Source organism: Neolamprologus brichardi, chromosome 5 (genome assembly GCF_056152115.1).
Source record: "Neolamprologus brichardi isolate AB-2024 chromosome 5, ASM5615211v1, whole genome shotgun sequence".
NCBI classification, from domain to species: domain Eukaryota; kingdom Metazoa; phylum Chordata; class Actinopteri; order Cichliformes; family Cichlidae; genus Neolamprologus; species Neolamprologus brichardi.
Genome location: NC_142108.1, coordinates 12,757,723 through 12,769,129, shown reverse-complemented (window position 1 = coordinate 12,769,129; position 11,407 = coordinate 12,757,723). Strand labels below are relative to the sequence as shown.

The 11,407-nt window shown below is 44.7% G+C and overlaps 1 protein-coding gene across 1 annotated transcript in view; it reads left to right on the top strand.

The window, feature by feature from the left end:
- The window catches only part of sys1 (SYS1 golgi trafficking protein), a 40,326-nt gene that overhangs the window by 7,737 nt on the left and 21,182 nt on the right, over nucleotides 1-11,407 (top strand). The gene's annotated exons all lie outside the window — the stretch shown is intronic.

Genomic DNA, 11,407 nt, shown 5'->3' with positions numbered 1-11,407 from the left:
TACAATAATTTTACTGCTGTAAAATCCAAATTTTGTCTTATTTAAAATATAAATCTAATATAATTTGCTTCTTAATATATGTTCTTTAAAATACAGCGTGTGTTTTTTAAAATATTATAATAATGCATAATTATGTGGACATGCATATTAGATCGTTTTTTTAGTGAAATATAAGCCCTCCAGAAAGGCAGGAAAAGCCCGGTAACTTACTTTAAAACTAAATATGTTCCCTAAAATGGTGGACAGAGCTACAGACCCATGACAGCCTTACCCAGTGAGCTAGCAGTTATGACCAGCACTACATGTGCAGTTAATAAAAGGACAGGTAATGTTTGTGTAGCGAGTAAAAGCCACCGAGTAACCGCTAAGGGCCTCTATACTACTTGTGCAAACTTTCAAGCCCAAAGCTCTTACAGGAATGAGCCCAGAATAAACGGGACAAGAAGGTCAATATCAGTCAGATATGTTAAAATTTATTATTTTAAAAGAAAACACAAAGGGTTTGCAAAAGGCCTAAAACATCAAAATGGAAAAGGTCACTAACGATCACAAGATAGTCTTATTGGTGCAACCTGCCAGCAATGCAACTATCACCTAAGGGCTTACTCTCCCTCGGCGGTCCCAGATGCTCGTTGCTTTAAAAGAAACAAATCCACCCCAAATAAATACGAGCCCAACAGAACACTTATCGCATGCACTAAGTGTTCGTTCAGGCAATAATTGGTGGCACTAAAATCACTCTTAATAAAAATTATTCACTGCAAATCCACACGGAGCACCTCTAAAAGACCTAATTCCCCTAAGGTAAGAGCCCAGCTCAGGGATTGCACATTGCCCGACTAATATTGCACCAGCCCAGTAGAAATAAAAACAGACCCGGCATAAAAAACAGTTTTAAAAGGTGACCCTACTAAAACCAAAAACGCAACAAAAAGGAGAAGGAGGAAAAAACAGTGACAAATTCACATGTGCAGCCTGTCCTGCAGGAGGCAATACAATATAAATTAGATTGTAGTGCATAAATATACTTTTTTTTTTAAAAATGTCAAATATATTAAGTTAACATACCTCCAGCAGACAACTGTGTTTGCTGCACACCTGGCTTGTCTTCTAAAATCACTACTAGAAACATAAAATACAATAAATATCAAATACATTTCAACGAATTAAAAAAAAGCACTAAAAGAGAAACAGCCTGTACCTCGAACCTCTGCTGTAGAGGTTTAAAACAACCGTTTGTGTAGAAGACAATTAAAACTTCTCAGGCTCTTCACCTACTCACACAACCATTGTTCACAGCCGCTCATCGGTGCAAATGACAGAAGAAGAGCACCTGCTGCTACTTCCTCTTTTATACCCTCTCTTGGGTCCCCTGGGTCCTAAAGCCTTCCCCATTACAATTGCCCCCGTTTTGAAAGGTCACCGTCCCGGTGACCACTTACTGCCAGGGCCTAAATACATTTTGGGGCAAAACATGATGGAGAAAGAGAGCTCTGTGAATCGCTAGTGAGAACAGCAGCAGTCTGATTTACTGACCGTGGGAGATTAAAGGGGTTAGAATGCTTTCCTGCTGTACTTCTTTTAGGCCGCCCCTGAACTCTTCCTGAGTCCTGCTCTAAAACATTCTCCCTATTATCAATCCCACTTTCCTCTGGCTGTTCTGGAACTATGGATACAGGGTTCAGGTTGCTCGAGCCTATGCTCTTAGTTTCACTAACAGGCTCTGGAACAGATACCGAGGGTGGCTGATCTTGGGGTGGGTTTGGAACAAGGGCGAGTACAACTCCACCAGCCTCACTGTCATCATCTGGTGTATCTGATGTTGACTGGCGCGGTGACTCAACTACCAGCCCTGGGTCAGAGAGAGGATATTCTTCTGGAGCAGGTGCTACAATACCTAAGGGTATTACTCTCAACTCTGCCCGATTTAAGTTCTTTTCTGGACCTGAACGATCTCTAGGGCATGTTTTCTAAACCCTGCCTTCTTTGTCCATACTCTGCACAACAACATACACCACAGGATCCCAGGCATCGTGGATCTTATGGCGGCCTAAAGGATGACTTTTCCTATAAACCAGAGTACCTGGGGAGAGAAGGTAAGTAACTGTTGGCTGAAAATGTTTATTTCTCCTCTCTGCAGCTTGTTGCAGTTGTTCTTTCACATGCACATAAACTGAACTTAGACGTTGTTTATGCTCCTCTGCCCACTCCTGCGCAGATCTAGACATAAGTTCCGACTGGGAAGCCCCCAGTAAGAAGTCAACGGGCAACTGGGGCTTCTGACCAAACATAAGCTCATAAGGTGAAAAGCCAGTGGACTGATATTCTGTGGTATTGTAAGCATACAATACCTGTGACAAGTATTGCGGCCACTTTCTTTTCTTATCAGGAGGGAGCATGCGCAACAGATCATGGAGTGTTCTGTTAAATCTCTCGCATTGTCCATTGCCTTCAGGATGATATGGTGTGGTCCTGCTTTTGTCTATGCCATACAGGTGGCAAAGATGTTTCAGCAAGTCTCCCTCAAAGCTCTTTCCCTGATCACTATGGATACGCTTAGGGACCCCATAAATATAAAACCATTTTTCAGTTAATACCCGTGCCACTGTACTTGCCCATTGATCTACTGTAGGGTATACTTGAGAGAACTTTGAAAATACGTCGGTGACCACAAGTACATTCTCACGCCCATCACTAGACTTGTCCAAAACACTGAAATCAATGGCAATGACTTCCAGGGGTTTAGAAGCCACCAAACCCCCCCTGAATGTGCGGACTTTTGGTTTTACAGCCTTTGCCAAGACACAACAATCACACTCCTGACAATATTTCTCAATGTCATGTGCCATAAAGGGCCAAAAACACCTTTCTCTCACCAGGCTGGTAGTGCGTCCAATGCCTTGATGCCCATGATCATCATGTAAACTTCTCAGGACCTCTGTTTGCAAGCACTGGGGTAGCAACAGTTGAAACAAAACTTGGCCATTACCAGGTGTCTGAACTTGACAATACAAGACACCTTCCTTCAGCTTGATTCTGGGCCACTGTTGCACCAACTTTTTCACTCCCTTACTTACATTACCCATTTCCTGCTTGGTAGGCATCCTCCCTCCTTCCCAATACTGTGAAAAAGGGCCAATTACCGGGTCAGCAGCTTGAAGGGATATTAGATCAGCTTTAGGTCGGGATGGAAATGCACCTATGGCTCTACACGTAGTGGCAACAGCATTTCCCAGTTGACCTACATCTGTCTGATCTTGCACTTCCTGTGGAACCTTCAACCCTGGAAGCAGGCCAGATGGACTCTGTGGATGCAGTTGCCGTGACAATGCATCAGCGTTGCGATTGCTGGAACCTGGCCTATATTTAATCTCAAAGTTGAACACAGCTAGTTCTGAGGCCCATCGCTGCTCTACGGCTCCCAATTTAGCAGTCTGCAAATAGCTAAGGGGATTGTTATCTGTGAACACAACAAACTTATTTCCCAACAAATATTCACGGAATTTTTGAGTGACAGCCCATTTTAGTGCCAAGAATTCCAACTTTCTAGAGCTATAATTGGACATATTCCTTTCACTAGGTCGCAGGCCGCGGCTAGCAAAAGCAACTGGCTGCCTCTTTCCTTCTTGCTCCTGAGATAAAACTGCCCCTAACCCTGCCTGGCTAGCATCTATCTCAAGGACAAAAGGTTTAGCAAAATCTGCATATGCCAATACTGGGGCACTAACCAGCAGCCTTTTTAGTGTTTGGAATGCATTCTCACATTCCTCACTCCAAAGGTGACACATTGCCCCACTGGCACCACTTCTACATTTCTTCTTGGTACCTCCCAGCTCGCCCACCAGCCGGTGGAGCGGGGCAGCATACTTGGCAAAACCTTCAACAAAACGCCGATAGTATGAGGCAAATCCCAAAAATGACTGTAGCTCTGTACAAGTAGTCGGTCGTGCCCACTCAGCCACTGCACTAATCTTAGAAGGGTCAGTCGCCACCCCAGAAGCAGATATCACATGCCCGAGGTATTGAACCTCTGGCTGGAAAAAGTGACACTTCTTCAGCTTCAACTTTAGATTGTGCTCTTTGAGCCGCGTTAAGACCAAGTCAAGACGCTCCAGATGCTGCTCAAAGGAGGATGAAAACACAACAATATCATCCAAGTACAATAAAAGGGACTGGAAACTTTGATCCCCAAAAATCCGCTCCATTAGCCTCTGAAAGGTGCTAGAGGCATTACAGAGCCCAAACGGCATTCGATTGAATTCGAAAAGACCAAAAGGGGTACAGAAAGCAGTCTTGGCTTTGTCCTTCTCGGCCACTGGTACTTGATTATACCCACTTGCAAGGTCCAATGTAGAGAACCACTGTGCTCCCATCAGGGCATCTAATGACTCCTCAATATGGGGTAATGGATAAGCATCTTTCCGTGTCTTGGCATTAAGCAAACGGTAATCAACACACAGCCTAATCTCTCCATTTTTCTTGAAAACCACCACAATTGGAGAAGAATAAGGGCTACTGCTTAGACGCACTACCCCCTGATCCGACAAATCTTTAATATGGACTTTCACTTGTTCATACTGAGAGGGTGGGAGCCGGCGATACCGCTGTCGCACTGGGGCATCATCCATTAAAGGGATCTCATATTCCACCAATGTAGTACATCCTAAATCTCCCTCCCCATGGCTAAAAACTGAGCAATGCTTCCGCAAAAGTGACACTCCCTGTTCACTGGACAAGTTAGGCCATGAGAGCTGGGAAAAATCAAGGGGCGGATGCGCCTGTACAGTCACTTCGTGCATCATTATCTGCATCGTGGGATCATCAGACTCTTCAGTAATGACAGAGTCCCCAGATGATGGAGGGTCAACCACATGCAATTCACCTAGTTGTGTACAGGGCGGTAACTAAACATCCTCCATTCCCACATTAACCACCGGAATGTCAACAACACCCTGTTCAACAGAAAGGAGGGCCAGGGAAACCAAGATGCCCCCTGGAAGGGGATTACCTGTCGCTATGGGCTCCAGGAGCACTGATGGAAGGTTAATGTTAGCAGCAGAGGGGCAGCTAGTACGTATCCATTTCAACGAACCAGCAGGGACACAAACAGCTCGACCGTGGACTTTTGCTTTACCTAAATACCCGGATGTATTCAGCCTCAATGCGCTGACACTTGTGAAGTGTCTCTTTCCTCGTCTTACTGGCATTTTCAAGGGCAGGAGATTCAAACAGACGAGGGCCAAACTGCTCAAAGAGTAGATGGTAACAACGGATAATGATATTCATCCCCAAGAGGCCAGGCACACTCTGTGGCTGCTGAACGCTCCCATCTGGAGGATCCTCCACCACTAACACGGCCATTTTTGTCAGGATGCCACCAAAAACAGTCACATCAAGCTCCATGTAGCCTATATAGGGGATTTTCAACCCATTAGCTGCCCTGAGGCGTAACCATTGGCATTTCTTTAAATGCCCCACCCCCTGTGACCTAAAGTGCTTCTCAAAGAAACTCACTCGAATAGTGGTGACCATGGACCCAGTATCCAAAAGACAGGGAACTATAACACCCCCCATTTCTATTTCCACCACTGGACAATTCCCAATTAATTGAGAGGGATCTTCCATAACAACTTCAGCTGAGCCTGTAAACCCTATTCCTGATGCCTGGCTCTCTGCACCAGAGGGACCTAGTTTCCCGATGGCTGAGACACAGGGCCTTGTTCCACAACCTGACTTTGTACATGTGCATCAGCATGAGACCCACCACTATTCTTTATAGCTGGACGTTTTACCCTACAGAACCTGGCAATATGACCAGCCCTACCACACCGATGGCAAATTGGCTTTCCATCTGCCTGGAAACGAAAAGGCCTAGTTGTGGGAGGGGTCAGGGTTAGTCCAGTCTGAGAGGGCTGTGAAAAATGGACAGACATTTGCTTCATGAGCGTATCCAACTGAACCTGTTGTTTTCGAAGGCACTCTTTTATCTGTAGAATGTCATCATTAGGCCTAGCAGTGACTGCATGCATCTGTGCATTAACTCCCTCTACTACCTGACAGTTCGTATCACAAGAATAGGCTCGGGACCTAGTTTTCCCTCCCTGCCTACCTACATCAGCCTACTTAAGGGCAATACTGCGTAGGGCAAGAAAGGACATGTCTGGTGTTTAAAGGACGCGCTGTTTCAACTCTCTGCGCAGCATATCATCATATCATCATGGACATGTTCAGTAAACTGGTCCCTTAGCAATATATCAGAATTTGGAATACCACCTGGTGTCTTACAGATTACAGTGTCCATTAAAGATTTAAGGGCATGAGAGTAATCTCGCAGAGATTCCCCTTCCCGCTGGGTGCGCTGGAAGAACTGTAGCTGGGCAGCTACATATGTCTGAGTGCAGCTATAGTTCTCGACTAAAATATCAAAAATCTTGTCAGGAGTGTCTCTACTGGTACTCGAATGAAAACAGACCTCAGATTTAGCACTGCCATCAAGATGGTCCATCACAAACATCACTTGTGCTGCTCTTGACATAGGACGAATCTCCAGGCATCTACGTACTTCTTCAACCCACTGGTCAGTTAACAGGTCCACTGACAATTTACCAGTAAACCTTGGGCATTTACGCTCCCGAGGTACACAAACATAACACACATTTCTAGTGTCATTTCTAGTGTTATTGGGTTCATATTTGATGGCACAGTAGATGGACCCGGCACTGGACCAGTCACAGGAGAACGTTCCTGTAATTGGTCTCTCAACTGTTCATTTGCTGCTTTTAGCTGCTGCAACTGCTCCAAGAGGGCCTGTACGTCGTCCATAGGGTCGGCAAAGGAGGTTTATTAACCCTGTGGGCAGTCCAACCGTTGGCTTCCCTTCCGTAGAAGATGTCACTGTTTTTCCTCCTCTCCTCTAACACTCTCCAGTAGACAACTGTGTTTGCTGCACACCTGGCTTGTCTTCTAAAATCACTCGAACCTCTGCTGTAGAGGTTTAAAACAACCATTTGTGTAGAAGACAATTAAAACTTCTCAGGCTCTTCACCTACTCACACAACCATTGTTCACAGCCGCTTGTCAGTGCAAATGACAGAAGAAGAGCATCTGCTGCTACTTCCTCTTTTATACCCTCTCTTGGGTCCCCTGGGTCCTAAAGCCTTCCCCATTACATTTGTCGCGCTGTTGCACACACAGCACGCTCATTTGTTTCAGTTCGTCAGTTGCCATGAGACAACTTACCAACGTGTACGTAATAAGCCAATACTCCTGTGTGCTATAGACTACAGTGTACGCTGTACACCTACTTACTGGTTTTGTCGCATCAGTCTGTATGGAAGAAATATAGTAAGTCTGTGTCTGTGTGAGTTAATTTGTGTTTCTCCTACAGCTCCTGACTGCAAAAAATGCACGTGCTCTTTGTGAGCTCGTTCCCAGCTCGTAACCAGCGCGTTCTGCCGTCAAGAGCGATCATTGGTTAAATGCAGTGTTGGGAAGGTTACTTTTGAAATGTATTCCACTACAGATTACAGAATACATGTCCCAAAATGTATTTTGTAACGTATTCCGTTACGTTACTCAATGAGAGTAACGTATTCTGAATACTTTGGATTACTTAATATATTATCATGCTTTTTTACAACAACTAATGAATGTCCTGTTCCTGTGTGATTCATTACTATTACTGAAGGCTACTCGCAGGCTACTCAATAGCAATTATATTTTTATATCTTAATATAAAATGAGTAACAGTAGGGTGGACATTAGGTAAGGCTGCACTTTTTACAGCGATCTCGTATAGAAAACTATTCGCGTATATAAAATAGGTCTGCAGCTCCGAACCGTAGTAAAGGGACCTCTGGCTAACACGTCGGTTTCCGTGTCAGGCTCGTAGCCGAAAACTAGCTTTACTTTGTTGTCTTGGTCAACTTTGCTGGCGAGAGACAGAGAGGTGTTGAAAGACTGCTCCAGCGGAACTTATTGTTTCGGAGGAAAACAGGAACACAGTGTACACTCGAGTCTTAATAGCTTACTTACAGCTGGGCTCGTCAGACAATCTTTTTTGGCTGCAGTGGTTATTATTATATTTACATGCTTCCAGCTCCCGTTTCTGCTTGATGACAACTCTACTTTTGCACTCGCCTTTTTCTCCCTCCCTTGCTCATAGATACATAACGTGTATGGCAGTCCATTCTCCCTGCAGCACGGACTACACTGCCCATGAGGCTACATTCTTTAGGGCTATGCCTGTAACACTCTGCTATTGCCTTCATATTAAATCATTTTAAAAAATATTTCTTCACGTCATTATGAGACTCGAGATTGAGACACGGGCATTTGAGCCTCTTAATGCGTGTTTTGTTTGGTTTCCACTGGTGTGGAATTACAAAAAATAGAGAGGGCATAGCCTAACATATTGTAACCGAGAACAAGGGATGAATAAACGGGGCAAAGAAATTAATTGATCATTTATTTATTACATGAGTTAGACATACAAATTCCCAGTCATTTCCAGACAGGACTTACAACACATCCTGCTGATATCCCAGCTGCACATGAGACTTACCACACAAACTGTGCGAAAATAACAACACTGCAACCCGTCACACCCCGCTTAGCGACACTGCAATCGTGGCACACACTGCAAACAATTCGGGTCTCAGCGCAGCTGGGAATCAGTGCTATGCATGGCCTGCGATCTGGGAGATAAAGGGAAGTGGCACAAACAATTAAACAAAAAACAAAAAGGGAGGTTAGTCCGCCCTTACACAACTTACTCTCAATCAATAACCGCCTTTACAGCTGGACGGACTAACCAAAACAAAATTACAAATCAATCAAAAGAACGAAAAAAGGACAGCAGAGACAGCACAGCTGAAAAACAAACAACATTATCAATTAAAATATTACCCAATAAAATATCAATTTTATGAAACCATTCAAAATCATGAAGCTAAAACAAACACTCAATATACCTACAATATTGATCAATTTCCCTGCGCGCAGTCGATCTAGGGCTTGATCAATTCTTCTATTAAAATTCGTCGTCACACTAAAAAAGTCCAATGACACATTAAAAATAGGCACATGCAATAGCAAATGATCCAAACAAAAATGGCAAAAGTCTCTTACCGACAGTATACCACTCGCACCCGAGTGAATTAATTGCCTCTGGTTTTTTCCACAGAAGAGCGCTGACTTCACCCCACACACCCACTACCTTTTCACAGCTCTTCAGCCAATCACCTGGCAGAGAGCAACAAAATGCCAGGTGACACTTGTTACAACCCTCCCCTTCAAAGGGCATCGGCGACCCGATGATGAGCTGAAAAGAGAGCACACTTAAAATTTTGCTCATTTTATAATGGATTGTGGCAATTTAAATGGGTTTGAGTGCTGTCCAGCAGTCTTCCTCATTGACCTACGAGACCCTTGCGCCAACCTGGCAACATCTTCCTCCCCAGGTTCTAGGTCACCAGAACAATCCAAATGGGGCACCCCCACATGTGTGGGACTCAACGTCCCTTCCTTCAACACTGCAGAATCGCCTCCATCTCCCTGTTCTGTAAACATCTGTTCCACTTCATCAACCATACTGTTATTTGTGGCCAACATTCCAGTTAGATCATCCTGTTGTGACATTTGTAGGCCACTATCTTGGTCTCCATCCAATTCCCTGATTGGAATGTTTCTCAACTCAGTTCAATGTACTTGTCGAAGTGGACCAGTGTGCCCAGCAGGAGCGACTGAATATACTACGCCATGACCAGGAGGAGGTCGCACTACTTGAAAGGGCGTGGGATCCCAAAAATCTTGAATCTTATTGCGACCTCTTACAGAGTGGTTTCTCATATACACCAAATCGCCCTGCTCCAAATCAGGACTAGCACATTTAGAGGAATTCAAATCTGTCTGAACCCTTCTCCTTTCTAACCGTTGCTGCACAACATCATATGCAGCAGCCAAGGACTTTTGGTGTTCCTGTACCCACTCTTCAAGAGTGACGTCCTCATCAACTTCACTGCCAGCACCCAACCAAAAATCCACTGGCAACCGTGGCTCTCACCCGAACATCAAATAATATGGAGTCATACCAGTTGACTGATGTACTGTGGTGTTATACGCATATGTGACTTGGGAGAGATGCCGAGGCCACCGGCGCTTTTGTTTAGGAGGCAGGGCATGCAGCAAGTCATGAAGTGTACGATTAAATTGTTCACATTGACCATTACCTTGTGGATGATAGAGAAGAGTCGGACGACACCCTATCTTATAAATCTTACACAGCTGTTGCACCAAAGCACTTTCAAAATTTCGCCCCTGATCAGAATGTATACGGCTTGGAGGCCCAAATAAATGAAACCAATGCTTCACTAAAGACTCTGCCACTGTACTGGCTCGCTGATCTTTCATAGGGACAGTCTGAGTATATTTAGAAAAGATGTCAGTCATTACCAAAATATTCTCTTTATCATCAGTTGAGGGTTCAAGCACTGTAAAATCAATTGCCAAAATTTCATGAGGCCGAGATGCAGAAATACTACCCATAAAGGTTTTAATCTTTGGCACAACGGCCTTAGAAAGAACACACCTTTCACAATCTCTGCACCATCTCTCAATATCTGCATACATGTGCGGCCAATAATATCGCGAGCGCACCAACTGCAGTGTACGCTCAATCCCTTGATGGCCATGCTCATCGTGGAGTAAACGAAGGACGCGGCTCTGTAAACACTGCGGCAGCACCAGCTGGTCAACGTCCCTCACTCCATCAGGAGTATGAGTGCAGCGATACAACACAGACTCCCTTTGTTTCATCTGCCCCCATTGACGGACCAATTCCCTCGAACCCTTACCAAGACCATGTCTTTCCTTTGAATCTGGCAACCTGGCCACCTCCCAATACTTTAAGAAAGGACCAATCACAGGGTCTTGTTTCTGTAACCTACAGAGATCAGAGAAAGAACAACCAGGTAAAACACTTATCTCTGCCTGAACACTGGGAATCATCTCACACTGCACTCCAATATCATTAGATAACGGACCATCCAATTCCATTACAGTTCCATGTAGGCGGGACAGTGCGTCGGCATTAGCATTCTGAGCCCCAGGCCAGTATTTTATGGTCAAATCAAAAGCGGCCAGCTCTGATGCTCACCTCTGTTCTGTGGCACCTAGCTTTGCCGTGGACAAATGGGTTAGTGGGTTATTATCTGTAAATACAGTGCAACGATGACCCAAAAGATACTCCCTAAACTTTTCAGTGACGGCCCACTTGAGAGCTACAAGCTCAAGCTTCATGGAACTATAATTCCTCATATTCTGCTCTGTAGGCTTTAAGCTCCGACTGGCAAAAGCTATTGGCCGCAACTTACCCTCATACTCCTGGGAAAGCACTGCCCCTAGACCC